The sequence below is a fragment of the Microcebus murinus genome, chromosome 1, assembly GCF_040939455.1.
Source record: "Microcebus murinus isolate Inina chromosome 1, M.murinus_Inina_mat1.0, whole genome shotgun sequence".
NCBI classification, from domain to species: Eukaryota; Metazoa; Chordata; class Mammalia; order Primates; family Cheirogaleidae; genus Microcebus; species Microcebus murinus.
In genome coordinates, this window is record NC_134104.1 from 103,498,194 (window position 1) to 103,525,469 (window position 27,276).

Consider the following 27,276-nt stretch of genomic DNA (forward strand, 5'->3'; position numbering starts at 1 on the left):
TTAACCTTTCTAAGGTAAAAGGTTGGTTCTGAGGTCTTCCCCGTTTTTGGTGACAAACTTAATGTTTATTATTGCTTTAAATTAAATTAAGAAGTTTAACCTTACTTTATTAAGCACTTCAGTGTTTACAGTGTTTTTTCAACATTCATTTTACCACCTCACCATCAGACCTTACAGGGTAGACAGGGGGACTTCACATTACAGGTGAAGAAAGAGAAACAGAGTTGAAATGACCACCCAAGTTGATGTAGCTAATCATGTATTAGCAAGGTCAGAAGGAAAACTCCTGCCTCCACCTTTTCAGGCTGTGACATGGCAGTGGTGAGGTGCCCTTTTCCTAGGAGACAGGGGAACCTTGACTTACCACTGTGGCACTGAGGTTCTACTTTGCTTTTCTCTGAGCCTCGTCCAAGGATCCTGTTCATTGCTTCATCTCTCACACAGTGTTTGTTACATGGTATTTTCTGTCACAACTTTATTTCTATTAAAAAAGAGTAAATATGACAACTGAAGAATAACAGGAGTTAGAAGATCTAGCTTTATTTTCTTATTTTATGCCATTTTAAAGACATTCAGACTTAAATTCCTTGAACTCATTATTTTCATTACTTTAGAATGAGTTTATCCAGAGATCTCAAAGGCTATAATTTAAAAACAATGTCCTGTGCATTTTATAGTTATATTACCAATTAGTATAGGGCAGATACTTATGCAAAGGGCTTGATGAACACTGTCATATTGAATCCCTTCAACACCTTTGCACTAGCTGTTATTCCTCCCATTTTACACATGGGGGAACTAAGACTTGGGGAGGTTGTGAAATAGTGACCTGAAATTCAAACTCTGATCTGCCTAACTACAAAGCCTCATCATTTCTCTTCTTCCAGGCTGCTATCTCCATTTTAATAGAAAAATTAATATTCTAAGAGGCTTAAGTTCTATTCAACAGTATTTGCTTTGTTATTGACTAGTATGATCTTGGACAAGTTATAGTAATATAATCCTTCAGGAACTCAGTTCTGTTTTCTGTGAAATAAGCATGCTGTTCTCCATGATTTTTGAAGTTCTTTCTAGTTTTAACTCTGAGATTCCATTGAAGTATTTCTGAGAATTAGAATTACTGTATTTTTTGAGCTACCTGTTCATTAAACACAAAATACACAAGGGGGCAGTATAATATTTAAAATATCAATTGGTTACTTTTTACATTCAAGAATTTCTCTTTTGAAAGGATTTAGAGATATAATCCTCCCAAGATTAAAATGGTCAGAGCCAATTGGAATTGTGTTTCTATTCATTTATAATACAGCATAAGCTTTATGTATTTTTTTTATAGTTTAATGTATTTTAATAGCGAACTTACAGAAATAGTAGAGAAGATAGGATTAAAAACATACTTGCATGTAGGACAACTCAGAAAAGTATAGTGAATGGATGGAAACTACTGTATGATAAAAATGCTACAAACACCATTTAGTTGCCATCAATGAGAAATTTTACTTATTTTTAAAAAATCCAAATGCTGGCATTTTCCAGAAAAATTTAACAGGTTTATTTATAATTGTTATAAAGTTGAACTGCTGGAACTTATTTACTGAAACATTTTGACTTGCATTAATGCTTCACATCCCCGCATTTATATTAAAACTCCAAACACAAATGAAAATGGAAAAACTGCCAACATCTGATTTCTGTCCCCTGTTTTTCCACTCGAAATCATATAGTTAGGTATCTTTTGACCCTATGGGGAGGGGAAAATGACGTTCAGAAATACCAATAGGAGGAAGAAGAGAATTTTTTTCTTTTTGAGAATGAAATGTTTTCCTATCGTAGTGGATTCTTAAGCATGTTCCCCATGTATACAGCGTGCTAGCTGGGTGTCTTTTAGCATGATTTTACATGTTAGGCATGGATAGCACATAGGTTAGTGTCTTCCAAAAGGCCAATCAGATAGGCCTCACTTGCCTCCTGCAAAGCACCAATAGCTGTGCTCTGGAAGCGCAGATCTGTTCTGAAGTCCTGAGCAATTTCTCACACCAGACGCTAGGAAGGAAGTCTGCGTGCGAATCAGAAGTTCGGTGGACTTCTGACATCCTCTAATTTCACGGAGTGCCACCGTACCAGGCCTGTAGCTACGAGGTTTCTTCTCCCCCTAGTAGAGGGCGCACTCTTGCGAGTGGCTTTCGTAGCCAGTTGCTTCCTGAGTGCTTTACCTCTGGCCGATTTGGGCAAGTCCGCTTTGGTATACAGATGACCTTACCATGCTTCTCCTTTGGCTGGAGCTCGGCGAGCTAGAGGCGGCTACCGGCACTGCTTTATGTATTTGTGATGGTATATTAATAAAATATCATTTTGGATTTCCATGCCTAAGGATGTGTTGTAATTCAGGAAAGAAAGATGCCTTTTGCTTTTCCTTTACCTCTGCAATAAATTAATGTCTGTTAAGATAGGAACTTATTTAAGGAAGAGTTGTGAGAAGGCTTGAGATATTTTAAGGTAAGGGAGTTCCAGTGATATCTTTGTGGAGGATTTCAGAACATTTCTGGGAGAAGAGAGAGGACAGGTCATGTTGAGTCACAAATGTCAGTGTACTATTGTAGGGGCTTCTAGAGCATTTTCTTTTCCTTCCTTTTCTTCCCTTCCCTTCCCTTCCCCTCCTTCCCTCCTTCCTTCCTTTCTTCCTTCCTTCCTTCTCACTCTGTTGCCCAGGCTAGAGTGCCCTGGCATCAGCCTAGCTCACAGCAACCTCAAGCGATCCTTCTGCTTTAGCCTCCAAAGTAGCTGGGACTACAGGCATGCATCACCATGCCCGGCTAATTTTTTTCTATACATTTTTAGTGGCCAGTTGATTTCTTTCTATCTTTAGTAGAGACAAGGTCTTGCTCTTGCTCAGGCTGGTTTCGAACTCCTGACCTTGAACAATCCTCCCGCCTTGGTCTCCCAGAGTGCTAGGATTACAAGTGTGAGCCACTGGGCCTGGCCATAGAGCATTTTCTGATCATGCCTTTGCTTACTAACTTGACTTTCTCTTTTTTGTGTTGATAACTATCCTTATATTGATATAACCAGATCAACCAAAACAAAAAGAAACAGAACCTCTTCCATTGTAAACAGAAAAGAATCATTTTCCCTGCAAGATAATAGACTTTTGGAATGTGTAGGCTTGGTTGTGCAAATTGTGCCTGCCAGACTGTCTCACAGACAGAATTAAGCAGTGTTCCCAGGAGAAAAGAGCTACATGAAATGAGAACTCTGTGGGCTAAAATGGTCAATAGAAGTAAAATAAAAATGTAACATTTGTGTAGTTTCACAGTTCATAAAGCATATTCATACCCTCATTTTCTGATTATTGAAGCAGTATATTCTCATTGGAAACAGTTTAGAGTATTACCCACTATCCCAAAGAGAGAGAGACTTTAAACCCCCTGTCAATGGTCTGCTCCTGTCTGGTCTTTTGGCTACTATTTCATCTTCACAGCACTTCTGATGCAGCAATGGATTATCTGGAAAAGTTGGGAAATGATGTCTGCTGGCTAACAGAAATGAACTGCATGAATTGACTTAGTTCTGTGTTCAGTGATCAGAAGAACTCTGTTAGGAATGATGAATTTTTGTGTTTCCCACTTGTCTTTTGCCCAGATTTTTAGGGAACTTGTTGAATCCAGACAGATTTGCATCTGTCAAAGAAGCTAATAGCTGGAATTTTCCCCTGCTTGGCTTTTACTCTTTTGATATGTTTGTAATAGAAAAAAAAATAGGCAAAAAAATGTTTTATGCAGTAGAAACCATGTCTTAATTCCTTATGAATTATCCTGATTTTGAAAATTGCCTATATTTTTGGCTGTTTTTCTTGATTTCAGTGATTGCAGTATTTCTTTCTGACCTGGAACATAGTCTTGATTCTGAAACCAATAATCAGTGGATTTGCAATTAACATGTACAATTTCTTATGCACATAAGCTTTTCCAAACATTTGAGCTCCTTAATAAAACATACTTGAAGGTGGCTTAATGTTTGTTCTCACACACTGCTGGTTATAATTGTGATATTGGAAACAATATTAATTGCTTTCTTATAAGTTATTATGGTATCATCCTAACTTCCTTATGGAAATTAATTTCTGTTGCTATCATAATGTTACATGAATATTTCTGAGTGACTATCACAAATCTAGAAAACATTTTGAATTGAATTAATGAATACCTCTTACTATCTAGGGATAAAATTAAGGATAGTTCTTTATTAAATAGTTTTTCAGTATGTCTTTTCAAAAAGTTGCCTCATATATACCTTTACTTTGCCTCACAACTACCTTTTAATGAAACTAATTTAGTTAATTAATTAACATGAATTGCTTTTTATCCAGTTTCCCCTTTCTGGCCAGAGGCCTAGTTGGTGATATGAGGGTAGAAACTTGATTACTACTTTGTAATAGAAAATAGATTGAAATGGAATCCCGGAGACTAGTTCTAATCCCAGTTCTACTACTAATTTGTGTAGCCTCACATCACTTATGTGACCCCCAGTTTCCCTGTCTTAAAATGAGGAATGTGCCAGATTCCAAAGTTCCCTTCTTAGCAGCAAGGTTTGAGGTCTCTGTGTAGTCAAACATTAGGATCAGTGTGTGGTGTATGGAAGTCTCCTACAGCCAGGAATATGGGAATGAAAGGCTGGCAAGATGCATTGAAGAGGGGTAAGATTCTGTTTTGGACTGTAAACTTTGTAGCTGGTGTTAGTTACACTGGCAAAAAGCTACATTTCTCTTTAAGGAGAGGGGGAGGGGGCCTGGGCTCAAGGGCTCATGCGTGTAATCCTAGCCCTCTGGAAGGCTGAGGTGGGAGGATTGCTTGAGATCAGGAGTTTGAGACCAGCCTAAGCAAGAGTGAGACTCATCTAAAAATAGAAAAATTAGCTGGGTGTGGTGGTGTACACCTGTAATTCCAGCTACTTGGGAGGCTGAGGCAGGAGGATCACTTGAACCCAGGAGTTTGAGGTTGCTGTGAGTTAGGCTGACATCATGGCACTCTAGTCTAGGTGACAGAGCAAGACTCCATCTGGGGGGGGGGAGGAGAATATATACACACACATATAAAAAGAGTGGTAGGGGTATGTGTTTAGGAATGGCCACAGTCTCTCCTATAGAGAGGCCAATAGCTAGGACTGAGACACAAGCTTTCAGGACAAATGCGATTATATTCAAAAAATAAGAGTGGGAAAGTCCCCCCTCACTGGAGTTCCATCCTTACCAGAAGAAAACAGAATGCCAGATCGTGACTGGTAAATATGAAAGGAGAATGAAATTATGCAAAAGTGAATTACAGTTTCAATTAATTTAGGCCAGTTTATTACCATGTTATGACTTTGGTAGCGTGCCTGCTTTAGGGGTTTAAGGGCACTACTAGATTTTGTGTTAGAGTGGCATTTCTTTTCTGAGTCAAAACCTACCTTTTCTGGCCATAACTTTAACATCCTCTTCTAGGTCCAGAAAATACCAGTGCACATAGAATTCCTATTAATGCAATAATAGTCAAGATTTTGTGAGCATCACTAAGATTAGAAATATTACCTTTAGGCTCCTAGAAAGGAATAGTACAGGGAAAAAATTTCAAAGACAAGTTGAGAGGAAGGGTTAAAAAAAGAAGATAGGCTTTAAGGGAGAAAATACACTCACGTCATTTACATTTTATAAATTATAATAGAACTAATTCTAGAAGTAGCCTTGCTCAGTGGATTCCTTTTTTAGCCTCATCTTGAAGCCTCCCCAACCCACAACGATGGCCACCAATGAAGAAAGCATCAAGGGCAGGTGTCCTTGCAGGTCTGTGATGTTCAGGTGCATCTTGCAAAGATAACCGGAGACAGGCAGTAAAGGTTTAGGCAGAGGGAGGCATGGCCTGACTCAGGCGTGGCACTTTGTAGGGCTGCCCTCCAGCTGGGTTACTTTCTGGGTATGTTGTTCTGTTGTTCTCTATGGGACTTTGTTTTCCCTATCAGCAAAATGTTGGGATTTAGGGCAAATGACCTCTAAACTCTTTCTTAAGTGCTAAAATTTTAATAAATCCTAGGTTCTCTGTCTCCCCTACTCACTCCGCTTTTAAACAGAGGCTAATTGGAGAATTTACTGTGAATTAACTAGCCAAATTTTTTCTTCTCTTGTCTGAGACAAATCATAGCCATCCATTCAGGCCTTACAAATGTGCATATTTATGTCTAGTTTAGAAAACAAAAGAAGTAAGCTTTAATGTGAGCAGGTGTGGAACATACTTGTTCTATATTTGGGAATATATGCTCTTCCTTGATTTCTTAGATATAAAGAAAATTCTCAGTGAAAGCCTCAGTGAACTGCTATTTTTTTGTGTTTTAAAATTTAAAGTTCATTCCTTGTTTTGTCTTTCTCCATCATGGACATTCCATTTGTAACTAGTTTATTGAGCATTCTCAACTTAGTGTAGCATATATTTGAAACTGTTTTTCTCCACTGAACGCTTTAAAAAATACATTGTCTCATTGCAACGTTCTATTACTTTCTAGCTACTTTTGGTTATTGAGGGTCTGATCCATTATAAAACTTTAATTTCAATTGCATTTAAATTCTGTGTCCTCACTTATCCCCTAATCTGGCTGTTGGGGGTTGAGGTTGGGGATTCATCTTTTTCTGCTATACTCCTTCCCCTTGAAGAGGAATTTAAGGCCTAGCACTTCAGATTTTGGTACAAGGAAGAAAGATGGGTGTGTGTGTGTGCAAAGGTCTTCTCCTGACAGTTCTCTTTGGACTCGCTCCAGAGCCACTCCAGGCAGGTCCCTGTTCACTAACATTTTAGATTAAGGTATTTCATTTCCCGAAAGGTACTGGTGTTCTTTATCCTGCTTGCTTCTTGCAAGGTTATGTAGCTGGATCAATCAGAACCAAGTAATGATCTAACTTTATAAAAGTCTGTGATGAGGTGACCTAGCTTTTCTCCTCATGGGGAATCTAATTCAGTGAAGGGATTTTGCTGGGTAACTGAACCCACTGTGATCTCTCTACCATGCTTTCCATGTCGAGGTCATTCACATTCTGTAATGATGGAGGGGACGAAAAGGTGCCCTGTAGAGTGCCTAGCAAAATGGCAAATTGGAGGTCTGGATATGTGAAAAGCCCAGGTAGGTGATACGTAACAATATTCATTCTTTGAAGCTTTAGCTCTAATTGCCTGAAACAAGCCTATTGCCGGCAAGTGAGATCCTTGGCTGGCCTTTTCCATTAGACTCTCAAATTCTTTCTCTTAAACCTGTGGCCACTGGGAGGCCAGCCAAGCAGAAAGGCCTCTGATTGTTTTATTCTTTTATGCTTGGGAATACCAATTTTCTAATTACTCAATTAGAAAGAAGAAATAATGTGTCTAATAAACAGTCAACTTTCCCTTCAGATTTGCAGACATCTCACGTCTTAAGTGGTTACTTAGGAGAATTATTTCCCCTTAGACCTGTGTTACAAATTTAAGCCTTTGTTCTTTAAGCCGCATTTCCATAATTATAATTAATTTCCCTCTGCTCTCTCATTTTCCCGATTGTCTTTCCCACTCTGTTTCTAATGTATGCACACAGATTGATGGGAGGATGAAATGTCTTTCCATGAGTAGATTCAGAGTTCTTCCAGGGCAACATCATTATTTAATTTAGTTATACAAAAGATCCAGAATATTTTTTCTTGGACCACAATAATAATTAGTGATTGCCTTTGTAATCACGAAAATCTCCTATCTTACATCTGTCAAAACAAAGATTAAAAACTGAAGTATGTTCCTTCCTACTGTGTAGATGAAGTCATCCCCATAGACCTAAGACATGTTTTATATTTTCTTAAGGCTCATTTCTTTCAGCAAATATGTTTGGAGTTAGTACAAGAAGTTTCAAAAGAATAGTCAGATTTTTCATATAAAGCCTAGTGGGAAGTGGCTTCACCTACTCCCACAGCTTTAGCTGCCATGTATATGCTGATACCTCCAACGTGTGTTCCTGGCTTTGGCTTTCGGCTGTGCTGCATGTGCGGATGTCCATCCACCTACCTGACAGCTCCACTGATGCCCTCCAGGCCCTCAGCCTCAACGTGTCTGCAGCAGAACTCCCTTCTCCCCTGGTACCTGTCAGCCTCGCCAGCCTTGTCTCACCCTTCCCCTTCTCTTTGCACACCGGCAACACTGACCTTCCCATTCTTTGCCCACAAAGCTGAGAGAAATTTAGCCCACTTTCAGCTCAGCCTTCCGACCCCAGAGTAAAGGTCCCCTTTGCAGAGGAGCCTTTTCTGACTTCTCAGACCAGGTCAAACCGTGTTTAAATTTCTCGTATTACTCTGTAGTGCTGCCTCATTGCATTGTCACTACTGTGATAAAATAATTGTGTGATAACTAGATTCATTTCTGTCCTCCTACCCCAAGTTCCAGGAGAGGGAGACTGTTCTGCCTTCTATCTCCAGCCCACAGTACCGTGCAGTGCACGTAGTAGGTGTGCAAAAAAATATTCCTGAGTGAATCTCTGTATTTTATTTAATAGGGGAGATAAGAACCATCTATTGTTTTATTGTTTTTTGTACCCCGTTGAGTTCAGTGTTTAATCTTTGTGCTGGGGAATGTGTCAATTTTCTGGATGCAGATCCTCTCCTTGCCTTCATTTAGGGTTTTGCCATGGAGAACCCAGAAAAAAATACTCATAAACATCCTTGCTGAGCTTGAGAGGATAAAGAAGGCCACTTCTGCAGAGATTCCAACTGTGTTTTAGAAAAGGTTATTACAGCCCGGGTGCAGTGGCTCATGCCTGTAATTCTAGCACTCTGGAAGGTCGAGGCAGCAGTATCGCTTAAGCTCAGGAGATCAGGACCTGCCTGAGCAAGAGCGAGACCTGGTGTCTACTAAAAGGTAGAAAATATTAGCTGGGTGTAGTGGCTCACGTCTGTAGTCCCAGCTACTCGGAAGTCTGAGGCAAGAGGATCGCTTGAGCCCAGGAGTTGAGGTTGCTGTGAGCTATGATGATACCACTGTGCTCTACCCAGGGTGACAGAGTGAGACCTGTGTCTCAAAAAAAAAAAAAAAAAAGAAAAAGAAAAAGATTATTACAAATGTATAATGCCTCAAAATGGACAAAGACAAACCCATTTTTTAAAAATAATTTCTTAGGCTTTTTGAATTCATTTAATAACTTTCCAGACTTTTCATGTTGATTCTACATGTATGTATTCTATTCAAGTGGAAAGTTTCTCTCTTTAAACCATTTAATTTAAATATTAGCACTATTAGTAAAACTGTTTAATTGTAATATTTTGCATACTATTAAAATTCTCTGCTGCCTGTTTCTGAAAAATCTCCAGTTCAGAAGTGAGTATTGTCTGTGGGGTGATTGTTAATGCAGACAGCATAGAATAGACCTGCACCAAACAAAAGCACCAGTTCTCTCCATAAGAGAGGAGGAAAAAAGGTCTGGGAATGCATAAGGAGAATTAAACAGTATATGACTCCTTTAAAAGTTAAGAGGATGCACTTTTATTTTAGCTTTACAAACAAGAAAAATGATCAGCATCCAGGCCTTTCATCTAAGAATCTCAAACAATATGATAGTACATTCCTGACTTATAGGTAGCAGAATTGCTCAGAGAAATGCAATACTTACTTGAGTAGGATAAATATAGAATCTGCGAAAACTATGTTTGTCCATTTTTGTCAATAATCATTTCTTGGTCAGAATCTATGACTAACATGTAAGTGTTTTTAGAATTTCTCCTAGTTAAATTAGAGGATGATGGCTTATGCCTAATTAAAAGGAAGAACAGGAAACACATTTATTATTTAGTGCCCTACTTTTATGCTTTGCCAACTTGGAATTGAATATCAATGCATATCTAGAAATGACCATTCTTTGAAATTATGCCAATGGCAGAATTTAATGGTATTGTGTTTTTAAGCTAAGCAGAAGCCTATCCTCTCCAGATGTGGAGACTTGTAATTAATTAATGCTTTAAGCCAGTGGTTCCCTGCCTTGGCTGCACATTGGAATCACATGGGGATATTAAAAAACCCTAAAACCCAAACAACTGTTGCCTGGGTCCCAGCCCAATGGTTCTGATTTTATGATCTGGGGTATGGCCAGGACATGGGCAATTGTTAGAACTTCTCAGGCAATTTCATTGTGTAGACAATTAGATTTTGGTGAGTTGAAAACACCAGACTTAAAGTAACCAATACGTATTGGTTACTTGAGAGAATACTCTCAACAGAACTACTGAATTCACAAATTTGATAATGGTTATTTTCTGTGATGGTAGGCTATTTTATACTGAATCTTGAAGGGTATGGGGAAGGGGAGCACCAAATAAGAAGAACATGGATAAAAATAGAGAATTTGGATGTAGATGAAACAGCAAAATATGGAAGGGTATGTGCTTGGGGATTTGTAGATGCTGTTTTTCTTTCAATTTTTTTTTTTTTTTTTTACTTTTTTTCCTAATGATAGCAATGCAGGCTCACTGTAGAAAATTTGGAAAGCATAGAAATGACTAAAGAAGGGAAAAATAGTCTATAATCTCAGTAATGTGCTTTATGTCTGCACTTTTCTTAAAATGATTTAAAAAGCAGTGACTGAGTGGTGATTCTCAACTCTATTTTGAATCTGCTAAGGTTCTTTAAAAAAATGCTGGTGTTTGGAATCTACTCAAGCCCAGTTAAGTAATTTCTGGGGTATGGGACCCAAATGTCTTTATTTAGTCATTCATTCATTCATTCATTCATTCATTCATTCATTCTTTATCCATCTATCTATCTATTTCTCTATCTTCAGGTGATTTTGTTGTGCTGGGAGGGGTGAGAATCACCAGATTAAAGTTATTTATTGACTAAGATATTGATTTGATCAGTGAACTAAATCAGGTATTTGTTTAATTATATACTGATTTAATACAGTATATAATTATTCACTAGTTTGAGCAAAAGTGGTATATGAAATTTTTGATTTTATGGTAACTATTTGCAGAGGGACAGGGGGTAAGTGACTTTCTAATGATATGCTCACCTTTGTATAGTTATTTTTCTCTTTCCTAACAGATTTATTTCATATTCCTTTTAATATGTCTTCTTAGTGTTCTTGAAATATGATTTGTCTTAACTTTACTGTTGGTGTATATGTTACATGATACAAAGATATGCCTTTGAACATTGCTGACCTCACAATGTTATCCATAGTTTACTGATGATAAGCAGAAATACTGTGGGAAGGTCCCTAACAACAGACAACAAAGAACATATTAATAGAGTATTGTTTTGATTAATCTGTAATGAGAACTACACAGTTTACAGCTGGATAATTTTAAAAATTGATATAGTAATAAATAGGAAATGCAGGGATTGGGAGAACAATGCCATCATTTGGAGGATATCAGATACAACCTGGAGTATTAACTAGAATTGTGTTCATTTATCTACTTTGGAAAATGAAGCAATATCCAGAGACCTAGAAAACCATACACATTCTATTGTGGAAGGCAAGCTTCGTCAGCTCCTGTAGATATCTGGTCTACCTCTATCACGCCGCATGTGAGAAAACTGATGCTCCAGGTTCCCTATGTTATTCCTAGAAATGTCAGAGTTGTGAAGGAGAAACTTTGTCTTTTCAGATGACTCTTGTGTTGCATAATACCTCCTTTGCAGAGAGGATCTTATGGGGGGGGACACAAAGAGGGGTCTGATGTTAGGATAACTGAGTTTTGACCTTGTCTGGAGGAATAGGTGGACTCTATATTTGAATATATTCTTGAGGCACCATTAGGAAATGTTAGCGGTGATGCTGAATGGAGGTTGTCGATGGATGTTATCTCTTTTAAGTCTTTCAAAAGACTATTTTACAGATGAAACTCACAGAGGTAAACAATTTGCCGGAAATCACATGGTTTGATTATGGTGTTCAGGTCCAGGTTTGTCAGACTGTAAAATCCAGAGGTTTTCCACTATTGTGACACAGTGATGTGTTACACAAATTTGTTTCTTTTAAAGCAACTGAGGGTGTGGGTTTGTTTTAAGAGAGCTTCAAGACATTTAGAGGCTGCTAGAGACTCCCAGAGACACTTTGTTGAGTTGCCGTTAGGCTCATGAGGGCCTGGGGGTGGGTGGTACTGAGCTGGTATCTCCTGGAGTGGTCCCTGGGAGCTTGTTAGAATGCAGACTCTCAGCCCCACCTGGGACCTCCTGAATCAGAATCTGCATTTTAACAAGATCCCCAGGTGATTAAGTGTGAGCTGCACTGCTTTAAGAGACCCACTTGGCTTGAGTATAAGTCCTCATGAGTAAGTGATAGTCCCTATTCTCCAAGGAATAGGTGGAAGAAGGATGGGTGCTGGGGGGCAGAGCAGAACCATTTCCCACCAAATGAAGCACTGAGAGGTTGGAAACTTGTGTGTGAGGGGCACAGCTAAGAACAAAGACCAACAACAGTATATTAATGCTCAGATTCCAAAGGAGGAAACATGGGGGCTATGAATGCCCAGGTAATTTTATTTGTAGAATGGGCTTAAAAACTTGAACCTCTATGTCTAAAACATATGAAGATACAGTCAAGGATATAAGCAAAACTGTGGTGTGCAATGATGCATGGCATGTCAGAAATAGCAAGGACTTGAGAAGCCATCTGATTAAGGGGTTCTGAACAGAACCCATAGCTGGGCTTCAGGATATCTGTGAAATCTCTGAAAACATTATACTAGACATCATATATACATATGCACACACACATTTGTGCATCCTCCACCTTTGAACAAAGTCCTTAGCTTTCATTATATTTCAAAGTAGTCTGTTACTCATTGCCCCTTTTGAACATTATAAAACCTCTCTCCTTTTATAGACTAAAATCACTCTCCTTTTAAAGATGAGAAGGTAAGTGACTGGTGCATATTGATACCAACCAGCTAGTGGCAGGGTTAATTCTAAAAGCCAACATTCTGTCATTCTAACTCAACTGGCCTTTGTAATCTGAGCTAAGTATTATGAAATGCTAAGTGGATTTTCTGTGGGATAAATCTTGCAAATCTCTGCATTTTCTGATTATCAGGAATGGTTAGATCTTTATAGTATTGAAATATTGTGACATAAAAGGAATTTTATGTGAAAGCATTTCAAAGCCTCTGTGTGTTGGCCAGGTGAGTATGGAAGCATTCATTTCAGTGCTGCTAGAGGGTTAAGCTCCTGGGCATTGGCCCTCGTTTCCCTATCATTGAGGGCAGCTGGACTCTGTGAGACCTGCCTTTCCCTTCCTGGAGGCATCCAACTGGCTTCTTTTTGTGTCTTCACAGCTAATAAATGATTATTAATGTTCTGTGAGGAAACCAGGTGCTGATGTTTACAAATAGAGTAACATTATCCCTGTAGCATTTAGATCCAGTAATGATTTCACTATCTGGTCATTTAACTAGCTGGTAAAGTGTTGATTTCATGAATACAAAGGACGTTTAGAACATTTTTCATTGGGGGGGGGTAAAGGTTTTAAATTTGCTGCTCTATAAAACCATAGATGAATGGCATTTAGTTGCGGGAGTGAACTCTTTAAAGCAGGCCCTCTATGTGTCTACCAGAAAATAATAGTGTTCAGATCCTTGACAATTATGTCAGTCAGTGACAGGAGGAAGGTTGTTTTTCCAGAACAAATACTTAGTCTCAATATCGCAGTTTTGCACCCTGTGTTTGAGACCATTTTTCATAGATATATGTTCTTACTTGAGCCCGTAGGAACCTGTCTGGGAAATAATATTCTCATATGTCTCTTATTTTGATCTCCAATTATATTTTTGATCCTTTATCCCATACCATTTCTCCTAAATTATGTAAATCAGTGTAGACATTTAATATCTAGCAATTGTAGGTACCATGTTTCTAATACTAGTAATATACAATTTTCTCTTGGCTAGAGAACAAGTGCTGCATAAATCATAGTTCTAAATTATTTCTAAATTAGATTAATTTATAAAAAGTGATAAAATGTTATTGGTTTCTTATTTTATCATCTTTAGTATTCATGAAGAAGCAATTCTTCCCTCTTTTCTCCAAGGTCTTTAACAAAATTAGCCTTTGTAACCATTTTTGTGCTAGTTGACTGTGAATGAGGAGAATTATTGAAGCAGAAAATTAAAATACTTTTGATGTTTTAATTTTAATACTAATCATTAATCTACACTTCAAGGTTATTTCTCTCATTGATAAATTGATTGCTTTTAAAAGTATTTCTTTCAAAATGTCTTTTCTAGCAACGAGCTTTGTTAGATTTTTGAAATTCTTGCTATTTGAATAACTTAGCAAGGAACAAGAGTTTTGGCAGCTAAAATCAATTTGATTATTGGCAGAAGCCTTTGTTATATATGCTGTCAAGCATTTCACTGCCTTATGTATACAGATTTTTTTTCCTTTTTTTATTATTAATTTTCTTTTCTTTTTTTTTTCACCACTAAGCCTGTGCATTGACAGATTTTTTTTTTAAAGTTGAGAAACACAGGGCATCTCCAGTATATTTTCACCTTTAGGAGAGTATGCATTTGCTACAAGTATCTTAGAGAGTGATTATACTATAAGATTCATGTTTTTGTTTTTTTAATAAAAAACCTAGAGTTTTTGTATAGAATCTTTAGGACTGGAAAAGACCTCAAGGACCTCAAGAAAATATTTAATACAACCACATTTTGAGCTTTCTTCTAGGATAAAATCTCTAGAGAACAGGGAATATGACTTTAGGGCCTCAGATATGGGAGTTGCCCAGTAAGTACTTGGTCGATGGCTAGTAACCTCTCACTTTTTATCACTGAGGACCCTGAGCCTGGGAGGGTTAAGTGGTGGGCCTGTGGTGAGTCTAACCCAACCATTAGTAAATGGTGAGAACCGAGTTCCTGGGCAGTGTGGGTGCAGGGTGTGGCACCTACCATGCCCGGCCATGTGCCCACGTTCACAACTTCACAAGATTCCTTATCTCATTCTAAAGAGATCAGCTTGCCGATTCCCAAGTGCTGGTGTAACTATCAATCATTTGTCCCTGGCTAGGGTCTTTCTACCCCAAGCTAGTTTGAACAAAGGATATTACTCTCTTTTCTCCTTCATGTTTTAAATTTTTTTTTGAGACAGAGTCTCATTCTGTTGCCTGGGCTAGAGTGTCGTGGCATCAGCCTAGCTCACAGCAACCTCAAACTCCTGGACTCAAGCGATCCTCCTGCCTCAGCCTCCCAAGTAGCTGGGACTACAGGCATGCGCCACCATGCCCGGCTAATTTTTTTTTTCTACATATTTTTAGTTGGCCAATTAATTTCTTTCTATTTTCAGTAGAGATGGGGTTTCAGTCTTGCTCAGGCTGGGCTTGAGCTCCTGAGTTCAAATGATCCACCCGCCTCGGCCTCCCAGAGTGCTAAGATTACAGGCTTGAGGCACCACACCTGGTCCATGTTTTAAATATTTGTTGACTTCGGTTCTATAATGGGGGTTGAACAGCTGACAAACTAGAAATCGCCCCTCTCTGTACAGAGCTTACAATCTTGCCCCTCTTTGCTGCTGCCCTCTTCCTTCCCCCTTCCTCTCCCCAAGCTCATACAGGACCTTGCTGTTACATTAACGTTTAACCCATTTGCTTTTTCATTGTGTGCTTGCACACTCTCCTTCTTGTACACACATGTACACATATGTACACACATTTTTTTTTTGGACAAGTTGCATACCTTTATGGCCTTTTGCCCCTAAACACCTCACTGTGCATTTCCTAAAACAGGGATGCAGGGATATTCCCTTATATAACCATGGTACAGTTATCAACTTAAGTTAATATTTAACATCAATAAGGCCTTTCTTTTTTTAAATGTCCTTTATTTTTTGAAAGATTTTGTTTTTCAGCCAGCCTCCATAGATAAACAGACCTAGGAGAAAGAAAGTAACAAACATGGAGAAAATGTTAAGCCTTCAAAAATCCTACCAAGTTCTTAGGGTTACAGCTGTTTTCCTATCTGTGTTAACCTTAGAAGAGCCCTGTGCTTGGCTTAATGCTCTTCCGTTGCTATCTTGAAATTCTTTATATTTGGTGTGTGGAGGGGAAAGGCTCCACATTTCATTTTGTATCAGGCTAGCAGACTATGTAGCTGGTCCTGCTTAGAGTACTTATATACTGGGCTAGGAACTTTTGCGTCTATTATTATAGGTATTGTTGCGGATAAGGAAACTGAGGCTTAGTGGGATTTAAAATAACTTGACGTGGGTTGCTGAATTACCTGGTGGAACCACTATTTGAACTCAGGTCTTTTTGATTCCATATGGGATGGCTGTCACATCAGCTCCAACTGCTGCATGTGTCTTAACTATTTCTGGATTTGGACCTGTCACTTCTCGTTTTCTCCTAAGGAAGTCTGCCTTCTCTTGGTACCACAGGCTCGCTCTCTCTCATCCCAAATCCCTAGGCTGAAGTATTAATTAGAAAGCCACTTGGGAAACTTTACTCAATTGATAATTTCCGTCTTAAGGGAACCGTCCTTTAATAGCTTCCATCTTAATTGTCTCCCTGATCTGTAGAGAAAAGGCCATTCCCTCCTTGACCCTTACCACAGATCATGCTTCCAGCAATCTGGTTTTCTTCCTGTTCCCAGCTTTGGGCATCCCTCCATAACCCTGTAGGGTCTATGTCCTGCTTTATGCCCAGCGTCTTTCTGGGAATTAGAGAACTACCTGGAATCTGAGCTTGTGTTTGGGTGGGTCTTCCTGCTCTCAGACTCCCTGGGTGGTCGCTACTGTTCTGCTGCATTCTAGGCCCTGGAGATACATTTGGGAACAAGACATGCACTGTTTCTGCTCTCAAGGAGTTTACATTTTGGTCTTCTTGTTGCTGTGTCCCATCTTCCTGTTAGGACGTCTTTTAGGCAGAATAAAAAATTAATAAATCAGGACTTTTGGGGGAAAATAATATAAGGAGAAAGACTAAAGATGTGAAGTTATTTGACTTGGAGAGGAGACACTGCAAGAAGTATGAATGTGTGTAAATATGTGCTGCCGAAGTTGTGGAGAAGAGCCACTTTTTATTTCATCAAGAAAGAGACAAAGGAGTCGATTTTTCATTTCTGTAGAGTAATTTAGGTTAGGAATTCAGACTGTTGTGATAGTACTGTGAGCTGTGACATGTTGAAAATTGTTACTGGAGGAGCCAGTACAATCTCTTTCCTTGGTTTTCTTTTAGAAAGAGGAGTGATGTCTCTCTGTCTGAGTCACTGAAGAGCATCCTTCCCCTAAATGTCATGTTTTGTTATTAAAATGTCCTCCTCAGACATTATTGGATTAAATTTTGAGGGAAGTGTATTTCCCTTCTGATCCTTCAGGGGTTAATAGCCACCAGCTCCCTTGGAGACCTGTCTCAGGGGAGTTTCTGGTCAACTGCGCAGAGGCAAACAGCCCTCAATTCTGCTGGGGTTCGGGTGACCTGGTGGTTCTCAAGCAGCTTTGGAGTTTGGCCCCTCCTTAGCCAGGCCTTGGCTTTGGCTGGCCTGGAGAGACTTTCCAGAGATGTAGCTGCTGTCTCTCTGGCCTGAACCTTTATGGGTACTGACTTTGTGCTCAAGAGGTCTGAGTTGCTCTCAACTCCCCTTGTACTCAGAAGAGCTCTTTTAAGGAGGAAGGTTGTCCAATAATCTAGAATCATCTTCTCCCCTTTCCTTTTCCCTCCCTGTTTATGGTTATCTTTATGTTTACATTCCTCATGGGACCAGTCTGTATATGTTGTATCCCAAGGTTCGGTATTGCCAGATAAGGGCGTTTGTTTGCATTTTGATGACCATGTGTGCCTCCTATGTGGATGCATGTATTGTAATCCCTATTTGACTGGCTGTAAGCCAAGAGTTGTCTGGGAGGATGATATCCTTTGCCTTTTAGGAGATTCAGAGATGTCATATTAAGGCATGGTAAAATGTCCTATATTAAGATATCAAGGCCAGGTACAGTGGCTCAGGCCTGTAATCCCAGCACTTTGGAAGGCTGAGGCAAGAGGATCACTTGAGGCCAGGAAATTGAGACTAGCCTGAGCAAAAAGTAAGACCCTGTCTCTACAAAAAAATTTGTTAAAAAATTAGATGGGTGTGGTGGTACATGCCTGTAGTTCCAGCTACACAGGAGGCTGAGGTGGGAGGATCACTTGAGCCTAAGAGTTCAAGGCTGCAGTGAACTATGATCATGCCACTGTACTCCAGCCTGGGTGACAGAGTGAGACCCTGTCTCTACAAAAAAAAGAAAGAAAAATCAGATATGTGCAGGTGTAGTTATTATACAAACAATAGTCCTCCTTTAGCTGGAGTGCTGGAGAATACAAACACTTAGGGTTCATCTGGCCTTTTCCCACTCCAGTTGTCCAGCTCCTCCCAAGGGAGGAGGAAAAGGGGCTTCTGTTCAGGGGAAAAGTACATCTGAGTGGTATAGGGGAGTTTGAATGTGTGACTACTTAAGTTTTGAGGATTTAATTAATGCTTCAGCCTTCAGGATAGATATTTGTTTTAATATATGTCACTGTCAACAGCCATTAGAAGTTCCCATGTGCCTACCTATTTCTAGTTAATTCCCCTCTGCTACTGTTATAGTTAACACTGATCAGAACTGATGGAAGATATTCAAACAGTTGATGCCAATTTACAAAGTCTGGATACCTTTATTTATGTCCGGATATGAGTCCTTGTAACTCAAATGTCAACCGAATTTTCACATTTCCTGAGTCGTTTATCAAAGGCAGTTCAAGTGCTTTATGTGTTCCTTGGCTACAGGCTCCTGGGTTTCTCAGGACCTGTGAGTAAAATCGTGATGAATTGCTCAAGCTGAAATCAAGCTTTGAGCCTACCACAGACTTTAGTTTAATATTTTTGATATCCTCATCAAACTGACAGTGACGTGCCTGTAAATTTTTATGCTAACCTCTAAAATGTAAAGTGACATGACCGATAAGCAGCAAGTCTTTCAAAAAAAAATTAGTGAAGCAATTTTATTTTAAAGCCAAGAAGTTTTGAAGAGGGATCGATAATTCATCAACGAGGCATCATTTCAAAGAGGCAGTCAGACTAAAGAGTGGCGGCTCATCCCTGTCCTGTGGAACACAGTAGAATTAAATATGGCTGATACTCAGTTTGTTTTGGGATTCAGATGCTTAGGAATGTGTAGCAGTTACTGTCCACTGATGTGTGTCAGCATGTAATGCGGGCAAAGTCCAAACTGGTTTGTTTGACAAGCACGTGTGATCTGTAGAACTCGTTCTGTCTCTTTAGAATATATAGTTATTAATATATCTCTCCAGCAAGGAATAAACAGCCACGGTAGGCTGCTCTCTGAATAGAGTCCTGGTGTTAGCCGTTCCCAGCGTTTGTTTAGCAGGCATTGCATGGAAACCTGCACCCCTACAGGTCTTCATCTGTTTTCTGCTAAAATTTGGGGGGCATGCTGGCTTTGAAACTTAAGTGTTTGGTTATACTCTGTTGCCCTGTTATCCCGCAGTTCTTGCTGGCAGTAATATATTAAGTACATTTGTGTGGTTTGGGGAAAGAGCACTGTGTTTGAGTTAGGAAACCCCGTTTGAGGTTATTTTTCCTGCAGTAGGGAAGGCTATTGAGGGACAAGAAATGGCTCAGCCTCCTTATCTGTGAGAGCAGGCTGGGATGGTGCCTCTGTGCCTTCCTTCATGTAGTTGTTGTCGGGCTCATTTGAGAAACGTGTTCCCGAGAGGACTTGGAGGACTTCCTAGGAGTTGAGAGTATAAAGCTTCACACAGGAATGATGAGATTATAACTGTTACCACTACTGAGCAGCTAGGTTCCGTGTATACACTTTAATTTGTAGAGTGCCTTAACTTCCTGTGACTATGAAGTCATAGTAGCATTCTATTTTGCTCCTTGGGGCTTAATGTAAAAGTTGTAGCAATTTTGTGGAACAGTCCTGATGGGGGGTTCTAAGCTTCATATAGTAGCAATTTCCTCAAATGCACAGGTGATGAATAAATAGGCCATAGGCACATGCTGTGCTGATCTTGTTTCAATTGATAAATGATCCCTGCTCTCTTTCATTCACTTAACTCCAAAATTCGCAATGGCTGTAGCTTTAATCTAGTGAGTCGAGTCCATTGTAAATATAAACTGAGAGCAGATTTCCAGTCTATCCCATAGATTATTAGTAGACACTCACAGGCTAAAGTTTCTTTAACCCTTTGGTTATCTCCTCTTTTACATCTGTGATTTGTACAGGCCAAATAAGGAGATGGTGCTGCCCCTGCCTCAGAGCCAGTTATTGCTCAGGACAGCAGAACAGCTAGCTGAGTATCAATGGCCCTGAGTGGTCAAGGGATTTTGAAGACTGGTGACCCAGTGTCCCCAGCATGATCTGGCACAGCTTAGGGCTAAGCAGGGGGTCTCAGACAGGACAATGCCTCAGTGGTAGGTACCCTTTGTTTTCTGGAAGGAAACGTGCTTGCTAATCCTGGGAACATCTATCTCCCTGGAGCATCCGCTTGGGAGTTTCTTTGCATTTAGGTCTTTGGGTTTGTATGTGCATTGGAGGATTCTTATGAGGTTTTCTGTGTTTGTGTAGCTCCATTGGTGATTTTGCTATGTGATTCATATTGAAGATTTTGAGTTTCTTTTGTAGTTGAGTGCACAGTGAAATTACCTAAAAGGAATTAAGCTCTCGTTAGCTCTGTTTATTATTCTATGAGATTTTCAGATGGAAAAAAGAGAGATTGAAGTATGCAAGTGACATGCTCAAGATCCATGTTGTCTTATCTAGCAAAGGCCATTGACTCTAGAGACAGAATCTGTGGGCATTCAAAGCCTAGGTCTGTCAATCCCTGACCCATCTCAGGGACATTACTGAACCTCTCTTTGCCTCAGTTTCTACATCTGAAACTAGAGAAAGGATTATACTTTATTCACTCATAGGGGCATTTTAATGATTAAATAAGGCATGTATAATGCTGGGGATGGTGTCTGGAACATAGTAAGTACTTCATAAATGTTAGTAATCCTCAAAGAAAATTCTCCACCATTATAATATACCAATGGGAAGGGATATGTTCTTCCGAGTTTAGTGTTACTAAACTCGTTATACCCTTTAAAAATAATGTTATTTTTCCCCAAGTATAAAGGAAATAAATGCTGGCTCTAAAAAATTAAAATATAGTAACATAAAAAAGAAAATTAAATACCTAGAGATAACCTTTGATAACCTATTTCATATATTTTTCTAGGACTTATTTTAAATATCTATGCATATCTATTTTATATAATTAAAAATGTGTATTCAGTTTGTATCCTCCTTTTTTCACTTAGTATATCAAACATTCTCTAGGTAATTGCAATTTCTTAAAATCATTGTTAATGGTTAGATAGTATTTCAAAGTATGAATGTATATTTTAGTTAATCATCCTTTTGTTGAAAGGGATTTAGATTGTTGGCAGTTATTCATTATTATAATGAATACTAAGGAAAGTAAACATCTTTCTACATACATAGATTTCTATCTTTCTGATGATTTCTTTTCTTTTCTTTTTTTTTTTTTTATGAGATAGAGTCTCACTCGATCACCCAGGCTAGAGTGCCATGGCATCACCCTAGCTCACAGCAACCTCAAATTCCTGGGCTCAAGCGATCCTCCTACCTCAGCCTCCTGAGTAGCTGGGACTACAGGCATGTGCCACCATGCCCAGTTATTTTTTTCTATATATTTTAAGTTGTCCAGCTAATTTCTTTCTATTTTTAGTAGAGATGGGGTCTCACTCTTGCTCTGGCTGGTCTCAAACTCCTGACCTTGAACAATCCTCCCACCTCGGCCTCCCAGAGTGCTAGGCATATAAGGGTGAGCCACTGCACCTGGCCCTGATGATTTCTTTATCATAGCTTTCTAACAGTAGTGATTATTGACTACAATAAGGGCAACCATTTTTATAAATCATGCTGCATCTTGCCTGATGACTTTTCATTAAGCTTGTTACAATTTATGCTCTCAATTTACAATTTACCAGCATTGTATGAAAGTCCCTGTGAAATCCTGCCCTCATCAAGGCACCTGGACATAGGACCAGCCTTAGGAAGGACACAGTGGGGTTTGGCCTGGAGTCTCTCACTGGTGCAGCTGCTGTGCTGCACTTGCTTTTGTACCACTTTGCATCTTGTGATAAAAACTGTGACTATGCTTTAAAATTGAACGGGTAATTTGGTATTATGGCTTTACAGGCTCTTTTTAAAAAAACATTTCTGTGTTTCTATGCCAGAGACACTAGCAGCTTCTGGTACTGTGTGGGAATATTCTCTAACTGGGAAAAACATGAAGAATTGTGAAGTCAGGCCTAAAACCTTGCAGAGGGTCTCCATGATCTGAAGTGTGGAGCTGGTGGGAAGGGCCTGGACCTGGAGTCAGCTTGGGATTGAATTCTGGTCCATCACAGCTGTGTGATCTTGGACATCTTGTCTGACTTGAATCTCAGTCTTTTTCCCTTTAAAATGTAGGTACTTCTCAAGTCAGGGATAGGCAAAAAATTAAAAAAAAAAAAGAATAAAGAAAAAGAAAATAAATTGTTAAATAACATTAAAATTAAAAAATGTAGGTACTTATGTATCTCTTTGCAGAATTTTCATGAAGATTAGAGAGGATAAAGTTTATGTAGTGGTGTTTGGTAAATGGTAGCTTTTATAAGTGACATGGCTCCTATGTTTGTGTCAGTACGTTTTCTAATTGGACCTGGGAGCCCTAGGGGTAGACACATTCCATGTTTTCATTGAGGTTGTTCTCAGTTCAGAGTTAGATGACTGATAAGGTTGGAGTTTGGGAAGGTTGTCATGCAGAACCTCTTCAGTATGGGACTTGATTAAATAAAATTATATGAAACCAGTGATTGGAGTGGCCATTCACTTTGCTGCATCAGCTTCCATTTATTATTTATTTTTCCAAGCACTGGGGCTAGGCTCTTGGCCTCTACTAGCTTATTTACTCTTCAGAAATACCCTGTGAGGTGGGCACAGATGCAAGCCCAGATGGGGATATTTAGAGAGGACCCTATCTAGGCTTATCAGATTTAACAAATAAAAATATAGGAAACACTGCATGGGACATACTTACACTAAAAAAATGCATTTGTTATTTATCTGAAATTCAAGTTTAACTGGGTATCCTGTTTTATCTGGCAACTCTACCCATAATGTCCCCACGATCAGGCAGCGAGTAAAGGAAAAGGCTGGACTTAAATCTTGTACCATCTGCTTTGGAAGCCCTTGCTTTTACCTATTACTCTATGATGTTTCTTTTTTTTTTTTTTTTTTTGAGACAGAGCCTCGCTTTGTTGTCCAGGCTAGAGTGAGTGCCGTGGCGTCAGCCTAGCTCACAGCAACCTCAAACTCCTGGGCTCAAGCGATCCTTCTGCCTCAGCCTCCCGAGTAGCTGGGACTACAGGCATGCGCCACCATGCCCGGCTAATTTTTTATATACATATCAGTTGGCCAATTAATTTCTTTCTATTTTATAGTAGAGACGGGGTCTCGCTCTTGCTCAGGCTGGTTTTGAACTCCTGACCTTGAGCAATCCGCCCGCCTCGGTCTCCCAGAGAGCTAGGATTACAGGCGTGAGCCACCGCGCCCGGCCTTCTATGATGTTTCTTTAAGAAATCAAAAGTAGAATTCAGGTTTGAGAGATGAAAAAAATACTGTCACATGGGGTTTAAAGTCCTTTGCTCATTGTATTATATTCAGAAGCTGAATTCACAGATACAGTTCTCTATTTTTCACTTGCTTGGTGAAGATAATTCCATATTATTAATAGGCCTAATGATTAAAAATGGAAAAAGCTAATGAGGATCTATAAAGTACTTACTCTATGCCACATACTATGCTAGAACTAATCTGGAAAAGCTCAACCTTTTCAAATGAGGGATCCAGTTAAGAAATTAAAGATTCCAAGGCTGTGTGGCTGTTGAAGTGACCCATCAGAAGAAGCGCCACTGCCCCCTAAAACCTCTTGGCCTAGTCTTGACGTTGTACATGACCTTCTGTTGGGAGAATACTGGGGAGTAATTAGGCAGCTGTGGATATTCATCCAGTGCCCCTGTCAACCTTAGGGTAGGTATTGAAGTTTTATGATTCTTTTGAATGGGCTGCATAGGTTATTTGCTACTGCTGAAAAATTGGATATTTAATAAGGAATAAATATTTCTAGGCTCTCAAAAATTCACGAGTTCTTCTTGGTGGCCAAATGCATACTTACGGGCCAGAACTGCATTTTAAAAGCTTGCCCACCTGCCCTGTGACAGCCCTAAATTCTCCCCTTGGGTGAGTGGCTTGTCCCTCAAAGGTACTCCAGAGCCATTCAGGGTAAACTTGCCCTCGCTTTGGTGTTGGGCCCCACATCCAACCTTCCTGCCAGCCTTTTCTGGGAGGAGCCTGGGGAACTTCAAGGGCAAGAGGTGAGAGGGATGGAGAACTTTATTAGGAGAAAAAGCCTCCCTGTGGGCAAAACGAGCAGTAAACAGTTTGTCCTCTTCCCCTTTCCTGGCCCCAGATTAGAATGGGGTATCTTTCTTTGGAAGGAAGGATTAACAGACCTTCCTTGGGAGCACTTTGATCTCTTTTCTGGATTGTGTGGAAGAAGATTCTCTGGGAATATTAAACATTTGAATTATTAGGCCGGGCGCGGTGGCTCACGCCTGTAATCCTAGCACTCTGGGAGGTCAAGGTGGGCGGATTGCTTGAGGTCAGGAGTTTGAAACCAGCCTAAGCAAGAGTGAGACCCCGTCTCTACTATAAATGGAAAGAAATTAATTGGCCAACTAATGTATATAGAAAAAATTAGCTGGGCATGGTGGCGCATGCCTGTAGTCCCAGCTACTTGGGAGGCTGAGGCAGGAGGATTACTTGAACCCAGGAGTTTGAGGTTGCTGTGACCTAGGCTGACGCCACAGCACTCACTCTAGCCTGGGCAACAAAGCAAGACTCTGTCTCAAAAAAATTTTTTTTGAATTATTTAACAGGAGTGGGTATTTCTGAGATATTAAATTTTGAGGTGTCACTCTATGTTCAAATTTCTGATTAATTTGGATTGAACAATGAAGTCTACCGTTTTACTGAGTTAATGTAAGTAATTTCAAGATTAATAGTAATAATGAGAATATATAATGTGATTGTAAGCACTTTATATGTATTTAATTCTTATAATAACATTTTGAAGTAGAGACTTATATTATGGTTGTTGTACAAATAAGGAAACCAGGGAGCAGAAAATTTAAGTAATTTGCCCAAGGTCACATAGCTAGTTAGTGGCAATCATGCTTTGAACTCAGACAGGTTAGCCTCTAAACTCTTTTTTTTTTTTTTTTTTTTTGAGACAGAGTCTTACTGTGTTGCCTGGGCTAGAGTGCTGTGGCATCAGCCTACCTTACAGCATTCTTAAACTCCTGGGCTCAAGCGATCCTCCTGCCTCAGCCTCCTGGGTAGCTGGGACTACAGGCACGTACTACCATGCCCAGCTAATTTTTTCTACTTTTGGTAGAGACAGAGTCTCACTCTTGCTCAGGCTGGTCTCGAACTCCTGAGCTCAAACGATCCGCCTGCCTCGGCCTCCCAGAGTGCTAGGATTACAGGTGTGAGCCACTGCGCCCAGCCAATTTTTATTTTTTATAATGATGGGGTCCTGCTATATTGTCCAGGCTGGTCTTGAACTCCTGGCCTCAAGTGATCCTCCTACTTCAGCTTCTCAGAATGCTAGGATTATAATAGTCATGAGCCACCGCGCCCAGCCTTGCCTCCTAAACTCTTAACTGTTATTTTGTGTAGTTGTGTATATATGTATGCCAGAATCAATCTTGTCAGAAGGTTATTCTGTGTCTAATTATGTGTGCCCCCACACACCCTTGAAATTCAAATTTCTTGGGAGTATTTTAAAAATAAGTAGTGTGGCTTGTTAACTGGGGGATGGGGCATGCGCATTGGGAAGCAGGTGAGTGGGAACTGAGGTAGAGCTTGGCATCTTGGAGGCCAGGGGTGGGTAGGCAATCTGGGTTGGGTGGCCCTGATGCAGTAAAGGGACTGACACTGGCATGTGCAGAATGGGAGATGCTGGGAGTCCCAGGGGCCACAGGTAGGCGGGCACCACCAGCTGAAGCTGTGCAGAAGAAAATGGCAATAGAAGTCAATATAAGAAAGAGAATTCTGGAGTAAAAGAATTATTAACAATACTCAAGATGGAGAGACCTAGTCACAATGCATAAATGCAAGACTACAGTAAATTGCTTGTGAGATTCTGCCTGTGTGCCTTGTCAATCTACTTAATTCTTCAAAGAAGTTGATTAAACTTGCAAATAACTCTTATATAGACTTTAGGGAAAATTGTGCTATAATAATGTTGTGGTTCATTCACTAAAAGCTGACTTTTCCAGACCCATTCGTGCTGTTTACCTTGTCCACAAGGATGTGATTTTTTTTTTTTTTTTTACATAAGAAGTAGCCTTCACCGCATTAGAGTTTTGAAACTGTAACCTCATTCCTTCTAAGTTGGAAAAATTCCAGTCTTTTCTGTGATCGTTGCTATGTTTGTGTGTGGACAAATAAAGACGAAAGCAATGGAAATCTCCAACACTCTGAATATGTGCTTAACCTGACTAGCAAAAAAGTAGCCTACAGTACACTTGTAGCTTATTTCATAATGGATTGTGTTTGCTTCCGATGGAGTGATGTGTGCCCGGAGAGAGAGCGTGTGTGTGTCTGTGTTCCTGTGTGTGTGCTTCTGTGTGTCTCTGTGTATGTGCATGTTCATTTTCTGCATTCAGCCTGCGTCACTCCCGGTAATCAGTGTTTCTCAATGACCTCTGAAGGTGAGGAGGGTTTCTTTGATGGTTAAAGACCTATACTTCCCAGACATTAAATGTGCATAATGCCTTGAGGGCTTTACACGCTGCACTAAGCATGCATGTCTCATACCCAAAGTAGCCACAGCGCCTGCATTCCCACAATAGCGGCAGCCCTGAGCAGATGCTTCCAGTGTGCTTATCTGGCTGTGCTTTTCACTTTGGGACAAAGTTCTGTAATCATATCTCATGGATTTATTTTCTCCACACTGTAAAGCCTGACTTGTGAAGATCTCATCATGCCACAAAGGGCAGCCTGAGCCAAGTTCTTGGGGCTGCTGAGGATTTCTTTGCCTTTTTTCCCACCCTTTTTGGAGATGTGTATCAGGAAAAGGCTTTGCCTTTAGAGAGAAATTTTACTGCTCTTGCCAATAATGTGTAACAATATTAAATTTAATGGCAGA

At 39.8% G+C, this 27,276-nt stretch overlaps 1 protein-coding gene across 1 annotated transcript in view; it reads left to right on the forward strand.

The window, feature by feature from the left end:
- PLCH1 (phospholipase C eta 1) overlaps positions 1-27,276 on the forward strand; it is a 219,490-nt gene that overhangs the window by 30,844 nt on the left and 161,370 nt on the right. The window lies entirely within an intron of this gene.